The 14168-nt window shown below is 46.0% G+C and overlaps 1 protein-coding gene across 2 annotated transcripts in view; it reads right to left on the bottom strand.

Moving 5' to 3' along the window:
- The window catches only part of SLC16A14 (solute carrier family 16 member 14), a 42100-nt gene extending 36731 nt beyond the window's left edge, over positions 1 to 5369 (bottom strand). The window contains exon 1 of one of the 2 annotated variants that reach the window (XM_034780792.1): positions 5002 to 5369. The gene's annotated coding sequence lies outside the window, so the exon portion shown is untranslated. The remainder of the gene's footprint in view (positions 1 to 5001) is intronic. The other variant, XM_034780791.1, reaches the window with a different exon arrangement.
- Between the last annotated feature and the right edge of the window lie 8799 nt (positions 5370 to 14168).

Below are 14168 nucleotides of genomic sequence, written 5' to 3' on the forward strand. Positions count from 1 at the left end.
AGCAAGGAAGCGGAGAAACCGGTTTCCCCAACAGCCAGGATATGTTTGTGACACTGGACCTGGAACCAGTAACCCCCGAACTCACCCAAGACCCTCAGGGCACACAGGAGACCTCTGGTGAGTGTAACTTTGTAAATATTTGTAAACATTACAAAAAAAAGCAAGCAAGTCTGTTAACGTGTATGGGGATGGAGCGGAAATCCTCCAGGGACATCTCCAGAAAGCTCTCCTGGTTGAAATGGGGTGATTTTATTAAGGGGGACATTCAGAGGCGCCCGTTCCTGCTATTCGGACCAGAAATGTTCCCCGCTGTTAACCACGCGGTGGGGGGGGGGGTGGTTTACTTGTGTTTGTGCCGCATGTTAACCGGGAAACCGCAGCCCCCTCCTTTTACATTGAAACCCCATTTTAAATGGACAACCCAATTCATCCTTGAGATGGGAAATGCGCTGCTGTTTGCAACCTTTCCCGCATGTTAAGAAGGTTAAATAAGCCAAAACACTGTGGCCTACGATGGCTGCCTGCAAGCCGAAATATGCGACCTTGTAATGAAAGAGTGTACCCATTGTTCCCTAAAATGTGTCTTTTTTAACCACCTCTCCCTTCTCCTCCACCAGCTGCAAATGTTTCTCCTTCGCAGAGGCTCGTGAACATTAGAAAGAGAAAACGTAAGACGAGGGACGAGATGTTCACGGAGCTGCAGATGTCCTCCCACGCTGATAGAGCACAGCAGAATGCGTGGAGGCAGTCAATGTCGGAGATGAGAAAAGTCCAACATGAACGAGAGGAGAGGTGGCGGGCTGAAGACGATAGGTGGCGTCAGCTTGCAGACAGACGGCAAGAGGCAATGCTCCGTCTGCTGGAGCATCAAAGTGATATGCTCGAGCGTATGGTTGAGTTGCAGGAAAGGCAGCAGGAGCAGAGACCGCCGCTACAGCCCCTGTGTAACCAACAGCCCTCCTCCCCAAGTTCCATAGCCTCGTCACCCAGACGCCCAAGAACACGGTGGGGGGGCCTCCGTCCACCCAGTCACTCCACCCCAGATAATCGCCCAAGCATCAGAAGGCTGGGCTTCAATAAGAGTTAAAGTTTTAAAATGCAGTGTGTCCTTTTCCATCCCTCCTCCCCCACCCATCCCTGCTACCTTGGCAATTATCCCCCTACCTCTGTAAGGAACTAATAAAGAATGCATGAATGTGAAAAAACAATGACTTTATTGCCTCTGCAAGCGGGAGGGGAGGGGAGGGTGGGGTGGGGTGGTTGGTTTACACGGAAGTAGAGTGAACCGGGTCGGGGGGGGGGTTGGAGGGTTCATCAAGGAGAAACAAACAGAAGTTTCACACAGTAGCCTGGCCAGTCACAAAACTCGTTTTCAAAGCTTCTCTGATGCGCACCGCGCCCTGCTGTGCTCCTCTAACCGCCCTGGTGTCTGGCTGCGCGTAATCAGCGGCCAGGCGAGTTGCCTCAACCTCCCACCCCGCCATAAATGTCTCCCCCTTACTCTCACAGATATTGTGGAGCGCACAGCAAGCAGCAATAACAATGGGGATATTCTTTTCGCTGAGGTCTGAGCGAGTCAGTAAGCTGCGCCAGCGCGCTTTTAAACGTCCAAATGCACATTCCACCACCATTCGGCACTTGCTCAGCCTGTAGTTGAACAGGTCCTGACTCCTGTCCAGGCTGCCTGTGTATGGCTTCATGAGCCATGGCATTAAGGGGTAGGCTGGGTCCCCAAGGATCACGATAGGCATTTCAACATCCCCAATGGTCACTTTCTGGTCCGGGAAGAAAGTCCCTTCCTCCAGCTTTCGAAACAGAGCAGAGTTCCTGAAGACGCGAGCATCATGTACCTTTCCCGGCCATCCCACGTTGATGTTGGTGAAACGTCCCTTGTGATCCACCAGGGCTTGCAGCAGCATTGAAAAGTACCCCTTGCGGTTTATGTAGTCGGTGGCTTGGTGCTCCGGTGACAAGATAGGGATATGGGTTCCGTCTATGGCCCCGCCACAGTTTGGGAATCCCATTTCAGCAAAACCATCCACTATTGACTGCACGTTGCCCAGAGTCACTACCCTTGCTATCACCAGGTCTTTCATTGCCCTGGCAAATTGGATCACAGCAGCCCCCACAGTAGATTTGCCCACTCCAAATTGATTCCCGACTGACCGGTAGCTGTCTGGCGTTGCAAGCTTCCACAGGGCTATTGCCACTCGCTTCTCAACTGTGAGGGCTGCTCTCATCTTGGTATCCTGGCGTTTCAGGGCAGGGGAAAGCAAGTCACAAAGTTCCATGAAAGTGCCCTTACGCATGCGAAAGTTTCGCAGCCACTGGGAATCGTCCCATACCTGCAGCACGATGCGGTCCCACCAGTCTGTGCTTGTTTCCCGGGCCCAGAATCGGCGTTCCACGGTATCAACCTGCCCCAGTAACACCATGATTTCCACATTGCTGGGGCCTGTGCCTTGTGAGAGGTCTATGGCCATGTCAATTTCCTCATCACTCTCGTCGCCGCGCTGCAATCGCCTCCTCGCCTGGTCCGGGTTTCGCCTTGGCATGTTCTGGCTCTGCATGTACTCCAGGACAATGCGCGTGGTGTTCATAGTGCTCATAATTGCCGCGGTGATCTGAGCGGGCTCCATGATCCCAGTGCTAGCTATGGCGCCTGGTCAGAAAAAAGGCGCGAAAGTAGTATCTGATGGACCAGGAGAAGGAGGGCGGGAGGGAGGGAGGGCCGAGTGACGACATGGCGTACAGGTACAGGAACAGGGAGAAACACAAACAACTGTCACACAGAATGGTCCCCCCAAAGATTAAACTGGAAACCCTGGGCTTAGCAGGCCGTTGATTTCACGGAGGAAGGGGAAGCAAATGAACACAGAACAAATCTATTTTTTACATCTTAAGGTGGCAGCCGACGCTGCAGCATGAGTGACAGCCATACCAGTATGACGATGACGGGTACCAATCATAATATGCCATCATCTGCCAAAAGGCAAGGGGCTGCTGCTGTGTAGCAATGCAGCCCCACGTCTGCCAGCCCCACGTCCGCCAGCACCCAGCATCGCCCTCGGCCTCTTCTGGGTGCTTAGCAGACAATATTGGGCAATTGGCAGAAAATAGTATATTATGACTGGTAACCGTCATCATCGAAACAGTAGCATGTCTGCCCAGGTGGCCATGATTGACAGCCATACCAGTACGACGACGACGGGTACCAGTCATAATATACCATCGCCTGCAAGGGGCTGGTGCAATGCAGCACTACGGCTGCCAGCCCCACGGCTATCACTCATGCTACACCGTCTACCGCCAAAAGGCAGTTAGCAGCTGCTGCTGTGTAGCAATGCAGTCCCACGTCTGCCGGCACCCAGAGGACATATGGTGACGGTGAGCTCAGCTGAGCTGAGCGGGCTCCATGCTTGCCGTGGTATGTTGTCTGCACAGGTAACCCAGGTAAAAAGGCGCGAATCTATTGTCTGCCGTTGCTGTGACGAGGGGGGAGGGGCCTGACGACATGTACCCAGAACCGCCCGCGACACTGTTTTGCATCATCCGGGCATTGGGATCTCAACCCAGAATTCAAAGAAAAGGCGCGAACCGCTTCTCGGCTCGAGCTGTGGCGCAAACGTAGTATCTGACGGCCTAGGGGAAGGAGGGAGGGGGGCCGAGTGACGACATGGCGTACAGGCACAGGGAATTAAAATAAAGAACGGTGGCTGTGCATCAGGGAGAGACACAAACAACTGTCACAGACTGGTCCCCCCCAAAGATTAAACTGAAAACCCTGTTGACGGAGGGAGGGGGAAGCAAATGAATACAGAGAAAATCTATTTTTTACATCTTAAGACGACGGTGCAGCGTGACTGATAGCCCTCGGCATCTTTCTGGGTGCTTGGCAGCAAATACTGGGCGGTGTATGACGATGGTCTTCAGGCCTATTGTACGAGCTGCTGCTCAGGGAAGACTCTGCTAACGTGCGATGACCCGACTTGTAATAGGCCGGCTAACAGTCATAATACACCATTTACTGCCAAAAGGCAAGCCCCACGGCTGCCAGCACCCAGATCGCCGATGAAGGCTACCAGTCTACTGCACCGTCTACCGCCAAAAGGCAGTTAGCAGCTGCTGCTGTGTAGCAATGCAGTCCCACGTCTGCCGGCACCCAGAGGACATATGGTGATGGTGAGCTCAGCTGTGCTGAGCGGGCTCCATGTTGTCTGCACAGGTAACCCAGGTAACCCAGATAAAAAGGCGCGAATCTATTGTCTGCCGTTGCTGTGACGGGGGAGGGAGGGGCCTGACGACATGTACCCAGAACCGCCCGCGACACTGTTTTGCATCATCCGGGCATTGGGATCTCAACCCAGAATTCCAAGGGGCGGCAGAGACTGCGGGAACTGTGGGATAGCTGTGGGATAGCTACCCATAGTGCAATGCTCCGGAAGTCGACGCTAGCCTCGTACTGTGGACGCGGTCTGCCGACTAGAGCACCTAGAGCATTTTATTGTGTGGACATACACAATCGGCTGTATACAACCGATTTCAATAAAACCGGCTTCTATAAATTCGAACTAATTTCGTAGTGTAGACATACCCTGAGTGTGGGGGGAAAGGAGGAAAATAACAGGACACTGAGTAAGCTGCTCCTTCGCAGTCCGCGGGAGAGAGTTCCAGGGGCGGAGGAGCCGTGATGATGCTTTCGGGCAGGTTACCGGCCCTGCAGGCTGCACCCTCCCTCTGCCTGACGGTAGCACAAAGAATGACCGCTAGTTACCTCGCCGCTGCAGCAGCAGCGCTTCTGCCCCAGAGCCACAAACAAAGCGGTGCCGCCTCCCCACTCAGCTGAGCTGAGCTCCCCTTGCCGGAACCTCCCTGTCTCCCGATGCGGCTCCCTGCCACGGATCCTGCCCCTTCGCCATGTCCCGGTGCGATTCAGCCCCTCTGGTCCACGCTGCGTCTAGAGCAGCCGCCCCTGGAGCGCGCCGTCCCAGCCATACTCACCGCTCGGGGCCCAAGCCAGCCCTGCCGCTCGGCTCGCAGGGCTTTATTCCCGGCTCTCGCCGAAACTTGCTGCTTTCCTCCAAGCCCCTGGCTTTGTTGCCGTCCTGCCTATCATCCTCAGCCCAGGCTCCGCTCAGCCTCCCCGCGCCAGCCCCGCCGGTTCCCCCCCCTCGGCCCGGGGAGTGCTGGACTGGGGCTTATTTTTGGTAGGAGGCTGCGGCCGATCGCTGCCCTTTTGCCCCCAGAACAGCTCGTCTTCTGCATGATCCTGTATCCATCCAGGGCAATTTCAGATTTACACGCTCTCTCATGTGCCAGTGATACATACCGGCTAATTCTGGTTTGGCGGAAGAGATTTGCAATCCTCTCACATGCACACTCTTGTGGTTGGATGAAGTTTATCGCTACACAGGTTATCACTGGAAATTTACATCTAGTTCTGAGTTACAAGAGGTAGCCCAATAAAAGCGGCTAGTAATCAAGATTTTAATGGCCATTCAGGTTCACTTGGCTGTGTAACCCTCCCTGAGGCTGTGGCAGAGCACACATTTTCAAACCACTCCAGGAGTAAGACTTGCAGGATTGGCAAGAAGCACAGAGAACAGAGGAGAGGTTTGAAGTGTTTGTGGTAGCCAGTGTTACTAAGATGTGCTTCCGCATTTTGTACTAGTTGGAGTTTCCTAAGCACAGAAGTTTTCATGCCCAGGTCTACTGTATGGCTGTAATCCAGCCGAGAGGTGACAAAGGCATGAATAACTGAGTCCAGGTCAACTTTTGTCAAGATGGCCATGATCTTGCAATGTTAGTTGGCCAAGTAAAGCGTTGAAATGTTGCAGGGTAAGAGGAAAAAATGATGTGGGCGGTTTATTTTAATTTTAGTTGTTTTCCTGGGGTTCAAATTAATATTTATTATCTAAAAAAATGTTAAGTGGATGTAGTGCTTGTGAAACATATCAGATTGGCAGTCCAGGAAAGGGAAGTCTTCCATTTATCCACAAAATAGGTTCAGGAAGAGCACCAGCAGGGCAAGCTTACCCATACCTCCTCAACAATGTTCGCACAAGAGAGGCCTGTGGAGAGCAATGTCACCTTCATATCCAAATGGGCCTTCTGCTGATTGTCAGTAGTTCTGCAAATAAACATTTTAACAAGACTATCTAGAGTTATAATAGTTCACAATAACACAAATTTTATTGGGGAAATTAAACTTCCTGCTTCAGGGCATAACCCAGTCTCTAATGATTAGAGATAAGAATGAAACCTAATATTGGGGGAGATTATGGCTGAGCAATATATATAGATATAGATATGCTGAGTGGTATTGCTTCCTCGAGAAGTTGCAGGGTTCTTACACCTTCCTTTGAAGCATCTGATACTGTCACTGTTGTAGATAGGATACTAAACTAGATGGACCTTAGGTCTAATCCAGTTTGACAATTTCTGTGTTCCTATGTTTTTTTTAATTGGTTTCTAGCTAAATATAAAACCCAGAGGGGAGGGGAGGCAGCTCATTGTGGTGAAAAGAAGAAACAAATAAAGAGGAAAGAAAAATGGAACAGGAGAGGAGTAATCCACTGAGAATTCAGCAGAAGGAAACATGTACAGCAGATGAGTAATCTTTATTTTCCTCCCTCTCCAGAGGTAGAAGATGTTGACAGTGTACAGCTGTGGCTCATTGTGTAAATGTCAAAGAATAGAGACAATAGGTCAGATTCTCAGTTGCAGTCTGGCCCCTTTTAGCTGCTGTGGCAATGCAAATAGGTCAGAAAACAGTCCTATTTCCCTTGCTGGGAATTTCCCCAGTGTGAGGGAGACCCCAGTTGTATAGAGCTGAAAGAAACAGTTGCCCTCGGTGTCTCCTGGAAGTGGGAGGGGGTATGGCCAGAGTGCCTCTGCTATTATTGTGATCCCCAACTGGCAGGTGGCTAGGTAAGGACAACTGGCCTTGGAATCAGGGAGCTGCAGCTGCTACCTTTGTGGTCCTGCTCTCAGCTCCGCACAACTGGGGAAAGCTGGGAAACTTGCTCAAGTCATTCGGTCTTTTGTACGCCATTCTTTCTGATGCCTCCATATTTGCAATGCATATGAAACTATCACACATAGTCTTTTGCTGGCTGATCGGATGCAGGTTCTAGAGGAGAAGGATGTGACAAAGCATCAGCCACATTACTTTCACCTCTAATGTGTTCAATGGTAAAATCATATAGATGGAATTCTCCATCTTTGGCAGTGGATTCTATGTAGAATCAGAATAGATTTTGTTAGGTTTTAGCATGTGAGTTATACAGTTATGATCAGTCATTAGAATGTGGCTTTAGAAAGGGAAGGAGTAGTGTTGGCACAATATTTTCAATGAGACAGAAGTTTGAAAGAATGATAAATGGAAGGTGTAACTGCTATGTAGCATCTTTTGATCTTGAGAAAACATATAACTTGGTTCCACCAAGCTGGTATTTGGAGTATTAGAATGGATGGGAGGGGGACTTCAAGAAGTGGAGATGATAGAGGAGCTATAGCAAGGGTCAACAGGTAACAATGCATAGAATTTCCAAGTTTTGAGATGATGGTGGGATTGAGACAAGGCAGTGTACTAAATCCACTTTGTTTTTCCTCCTTATGAAGTTAATTAGAAAGAGAACCAAGCCTGAGAAGACAAAGAGAAAACTAATGTATGCTGACAATTTGGCCCTTTTGGATCACAGGAAGGAAGAAGTGGTGAATATAGTATCAGAGTGGGCATCTGTGTTTGAAGGCCAAGTTTTGAAGGTAAATACAAAGAAAGCTGAAGTTATGCAAGTAGGAAAGGTGGAAGAAAAGTTGTTGATTGATGTTTCAGGAGAGAAGCAAAATCAGAAGAAAGAATTTGTACTTGGGAAGTACACTTAGTGCCACTGAGAGAGATCTGGATAATTGAAGAGGAGAAGCCAATATGCATGGACGGCAGTGAAAAAAGTGGCAGGAGTACTGTGGGACTGACAAGTAAGTAACAAACTGAAAGGAAAAGTGTATGCTACATGTGTTTGTCCCTGCCTGCTCTATGATTTGGAAACAGTGGCTCTTATGGAGATGCAAGAAAAGGAGATACAGGTTGTAGAAAATAATATATTGAGGAGAATGGCAGGCAAGAGGAGGGTGAACAGTGTGCATGAAAAAAGTTGGGGGAAGATGAACTTGGGACTCTCACTGATAGATGGTCTGGAGAGTGCACATTTGAGGTGGGCTGGACATGTGGAAAATACATGAAGAACAACCAGCAGGGAAAGTATGAGAAGAACTGGACCACAAGAAAGGACATGGAGGATAGAGGATACAATGGAAAGACACTGTCAAGAGAAGTTTGAAGAGGAAGGGACTGGAACTCCAAGACCTGTGCACCCGTGCTATGGATTAAAAGGAGTGAATAATCATGGGCACCTGTGACCCCATGTAAATGGGAAAAGGAGTTGAGAACTAAAGTGAATCAGTCATTAGAATAAATGTATGTCCCTAGAGATACATGTGAAAATATTCTATAGCCAACACATAGCCAAAGGCTATTTTTTGCTTATTGGCAAGCAACTGCATATATCAATGATTTTTGATCTATTATTATGTATTTAGAGCAGAACTGCACATAAATCAGCAAGGCTATCATCAGCTACTACAAATGCTGGTGAATCCAGTTATGCTACGCACAGTTCTTTGGTTATAGCACTTCTTAGCTCCCAAGCTGATTCTTTTTTAGAATTCCACTCTTACTCAATATCTTTCCTGATTTCAGAACAGCTCTGCTGACTCATGTTTATATACTTTGGAATAAACTTCATAAGGAAGCCACAAATTCCCAGAATTTAAAGCACTAATTACATATTCTCCAGTCTTGGAGCCTTAAGAACAGTTTCCAATTTCTTTTGATCAGTCTAAACACCATCTGAGGAGAAATAGGAATGAATATATTTATTTCTGTCCAATTTTAATCCTCTTTTGAAATCAATCAAAAATTTTCTCATTCTCCTTCTAGCTCCTCTGCATTAGCAGCAAAACCAACAACATCTGTATTCCAAACAGTACCAGGTCATCTGCAAGGTTCTGAATACATAGCTTTTTGGTAAGCCTGAGGAGCATTAGAAAGACCAAAAAAGAAATTTGGAAGATCTGTACTAAATACAGGGAGTGATAAAAGTCATCATATTCCTGGATTCAGTTAAAGATGTTTATTAAATTTAGCCTTAAGCTCAGCAAAATCTTTCAAGCCTTATATAATGTGGAGCAACTTATCTATAGTTACAGGGTGATGTTCTCTAACATAGTGGTTCTCAACCAGAGCCCCAGGGCCCCCTAGGAGGCCTCGAGCAGGTTTCAGGGCGGCCTCCAAGAGGGGCCCAGCATTAGACTCGCTGGGGCCCAGGGCAGAAAGCCAAAGTCCCACAGCATGGAGCTGAAGCCCAGGTCCCTGAGCCCCGCCACCTGGGGCTGAACTGAAGCCTGAGCAATATAACTTTGTGGGGGGCTCTGTGGCATGGAGCCCCAGGCAATTACCCTGCTTGCTACCCCCTACCGCCAGCCCTGGCTTTTATATGCAGAAAACCATTTATTGTGGCACAGGTGGGCCGTGGAGTTTTTATAGCATGTTGGGGGCGTGATGGTCCCCTCTAGTGTTATCTGCTAAGTCACTCCAATCCTTGACTCTGGGAGCCAGCCTTACCCTGCTCTGCTGTGAGAACCCCCACTCCTGGGCTGTTCACGCACAGCCTCTGGCATGTAAGCTGCTCCTTGGATTGTGCAGCCGAATGACACTAGCCTATATCTCCAGTCGCAGACACAACCCTAGGAACCTCCATCTTGCAGTGTCCAGTTATGCCCGCTGGACACTGCAAGTTTATATGAATTCATCAATTTAACAAAGAAATTGATATGCACCAGCTTGTTACCCCAATTGGTGCCTCTGACACACTTCAAACCAAATGCACTGCTTCAGGTAGAATAAACAAACAGATTTATTAACTACAAAGATAAATTTTAAGTGATTATAAGTCAAAGCATAACAAGTCAGATTTGGTCAAATGAAATAAAAGCAAAATGTATTCTAAGCTGATCTTAACAGTTTCAATGTCCTTAAAAACTTTGATGCTTCTCACTACAGGCTGGCTGATTGGCCTTCAGCCAGACTCTCCCCTTTGATCAGCGTTTCAGTCGCTTGGTGTGGTATCTGTAGATGTAGGTGGAAGAGAGAGAGAGCATGGCAAATGTCTCTCCCTTTTATCGTGTTCTTTCTTCCCACTTGGCTTCTCCCCCCCCCCTTCAGAGTCAGGTGAGCATTACCTCATCGCAGTCCCAAACTGGCCAAAGGAAGGGGGGTGGTTCACTCGAGAGTCCAACAGATCCTTTTGTTGCTGCCTATGCCAGCGTCCTTTGTTCCTGTGAGGCTGGGCTGCGTTTGTCCCATACCTGCCCTAATGAGGTGTGAACTGCCCCTCTGCTCTCCGAGAGTTTTTGCCTCGGCTTATTTTAAGCCATGAGGATACATTTTCAGCCTCATAACTACATACATGAAATTATAACCTATAACATCACTATAACATTACTTTAACAACAATGCTCAGTGCTTCCAAAGACACCTGACATAACGAACTTTGCATTGGATACCACACACTCATTTTACAGGGATGAACATGGGGGTGCTGGGTGTTCCCCCGAGGTACAGAGCATCATGGGGGGGCCTCAGAAAGAAAAAGGTTGAGAACCTCTGCCCTAACAAACAACCTTATTAACTTCGCTTACAATCACACTGTAAGCAGGTTGACTTTCCACCGTACTTTGAACAAATTATATCCGCACCGATTAAAGTCCAAATGTTCTCTATTTCTGCCTTTATTCTTAACTTAAATAACAGAAATAACAATACATAATCATTAACCAAAGCTTTCTCCTAGGATTAGGTATTCTTAAGGTTTTCCCTGTAGGGCTCTCAATCCCAACCCCTAGTTCTGCCTTATATAGGCACTCAAATCCTTTTTATTTCTTATTATAGAGCTAACAGGACCCACCTGTACTCACTACAGAGAGAGTAAAAAACAATTAGCATTTCTATATAGGATTCAAGCACCTAATATCAGGATGGCTCCAAAAAAGTCTTGCATATCTATGCATTGTCCTAGATTATTATGAATGTTATTGTTTATATTGCAGACACACACCCACAGATCTCAACCAGGATCATCATCCCATTGTGAAAGGCATTGAACGAACATATACAAAGATGCCCCCAAATGCTCACAAGACATGGCATGCCAAGACAAAAACATGACAAACAATACAGGGAAAGGGAAAGGAGGAGAGGATAACAGGAATATCTTTAAGAGGTTGCATAGGCTACCTGTTTGCACAACATGGTGGTTTTGAATAATTTAAGAGTACTGTTTTTGATTGTTATGTTTAAATATATTGAGTTTTTATGTATTTATTTTTCTACACACCTGAATTAGTCACTGCTAGCTGGCTTAGGATCTGATGCCCTGTTACACACACAGATCTCATGCATATCCTTTTCTTTCCTACATGTCATCATTAATTCCTTTATGTAGCATTTTATCCACTTCCTGATTCACAACTTCTATTGTGGCATATTGACTGGGTGACAAACTGTGACTTAATGGCGTGACTTTAATTTCTATTACAACCTTGTACCAATACTGTCTAAGGGCTTTGAATAGCGAGTCAGATTTCTGAGAAAACCATTCAAATTAGTGTCTTGGACTTGGTACTTGATTCACTTTGCAGTTGTATATTTGATTCTCTTTTGTAGTATATGTTAAATTAAAACTAGATTTCTGTTTAATAAGGTTATGATATTTCAATCAATAGCATATACATGTCATCACACACGACATGTGTTTTCCAGTTAACCTGTTCTTTGCAGTATCCTGAGTAACATAATTGTTGTTGCCTGCACATTATACAAAACAAGTTGAATGCTTGGAATTAATTCTGGATGTTTAGGTGGAAATGGATTATTAAAAAATTTAAGGTTTCAGAATAGCAACCGTGTTAGTCTGTATCCGCAAAAAGAACAGGAGTACTTGTGGCACCTTAGAGACTAACAAGTTTATTTGAGCATAAGCTTTCATGGGCTACAGCTACGGATGCATAGAATGGAACACACAGAAAGAAGATATTTATACATACAGAGAACACGAAAAGGTGGAAGTAGCCATACCAACTGTAACAGGCCAATCAATTGAGATGAGCTATCATCATCAGGAGAAAAAAAAACTTTGAAGTGATAATTGAGATGACCTATAGAAGGTGTGAGGATACTTAACATGAGGAAATAGATTCAATTAGTGTAATGACCCAACCCAATCTCTGTTTAGACCTAAGTTAATTGTATCTAATTTGCATATTAATTCAAATTCAGCAGTCTCTCTTTGGAGTCTGTTTTTGAAGTTTTTTTGTTGCAAAATTGCCACAATTTGTAGCAATTTTGCAACAAAAAAACTGGCTGTAGCCCACGAAAGCTTATGCTCAAATAAATGTGTTAGTCTCTAAGGTACCACAAGTACTCCTGTTCTTTTTAAAAAATGTAACACTAAGATTCCAATTCTACAGTGAGTTTTGCATGAGCAAGACATCTGTGCCCCTGTGGAGCTCATTGCAGGACTGGGGCTACATTTCTTTTACTTCAGGTGGCAACCTTTGTTCATTAATAACAAAAGATACTTTCACTTTTGAAGACATAAAATAAACACTCATCCAATTCTGAGTCACTCTACAGAACAGGTGAGGCACTCCCATTCCCTGCCTTTTGAGATTGATTGTTTCAGTGTTTTTCTGTTCAGTGTTCAGTGTTTTTCTGATTGTTTGCTTTCTTTCCCCAAACTCCAGCCACATGTTTCACTTTTCTACAGAAGAGGCAATTGGAACTCTTTACTCTACTTCTATATGGTGTTTGTGTAGTCAATTCACAACAATAGCAGGCACAATTATTATCTGCATTAGTAACATTAATACATTTTGCACGTGCTGTAACCTCACTTTCTGGTTTAAAACCTGTTCGGTCTGGGGTGTGGCTGCAATTGGTTAATGCTCACATCTAAAGTCTTAGCAGCACAGTGGTTTTCAACCTTTTTTCATTTGCAGACCCCTACAAAATTTGAATGGAGGTGCAGACCCTTTGGAAATCTTAGACATAGTCTGCAGACCTCCAGGGGTCCATGGACCACAAGTTGAAAACCACTGTCTTAGCAGAAAGAACACTAGATCCTTCCTGTGGTGACTCATATAGTTGTGCTATGATAACTGCATTTTCTAGGGTCAAACCCTGCCAGTGTTTTGTGAGCATGTTATGACTTGATCATGGATCATGCTTCATGCAGATATACCAAATTCACAGTTACACTTCCAGTGACTTCAGTGGGACCAGGGCTTAGCCCTTAAGGCATTTACATCTGAGTCATTGTATTCATCAGGTACTTGCAGTAGCTGTCTGAATTTGTACTCTTCTGAAACTGTATTTCTTTGTGGTTTGAAATAAGCATTTAGTGTACCCTTTGTCTTTTCAGAAATATCCATCCCCCTTTGTGCCTCTTTGTAGATTGTGGTAATATTGCTCATTCACTCTCTCCTCTGCTTTATCTATTCCACTGACAAAGTTTCAGAAACAGAAGGGCTTCCTCTATTCATGTTGTATATTCTGCATATAGATCAGGTGTGGTGCTGTAGAAGGGCATAGGTGCTAGTAAATTTGGTTTGCTGTTTTTGCTATCTCCCATTGCCAGAATGTTGTGTTCTTTAGGAAATACGATGTATGAAATATGATTGTTTTTATTAAATGCTAACAACAAAACCATAATGAATGGAAGCATAGGCACCAATCATGCTCCTTAGATTCCTGCATGGAAGGGACTCCACACACAAAGATCTCCGCTTCCTGCCCAGAAAAAGGGCTCATCAGCATCCTCTCCTTCCTAAGATCCTGTTTGCTGTGGGCTTATGATATATGAGGGCAGAGGATGTGACCAGGCCAGGGGCATGGTGTGGGATGTATACTGTCCCCCACTGTACCCAATGGAACTCTCACTACATGTCATAAAACTAGAGACTGTATAACATTTTAGCCATAATCATGGAAACATTCAGCTTGTGGCTAAATCACATTATGCTGTTATCATATCAGCTCTTAGAAGCTG

The sequence above is a fragment of the Trachemys scripta genome, chromosome 9, assembly GCF_013100865.1.
Source record: "Trachemys scripta elegans isolate TJP31775 chromosome 9, CAS_Tse_1.0, whole genome shotgun sequence".
Taxonomy (NCBI): Eukaryota; Metazoa; Chordata; order Testudines; family Emydidae; genus Trachemys; species Trachemys scripta.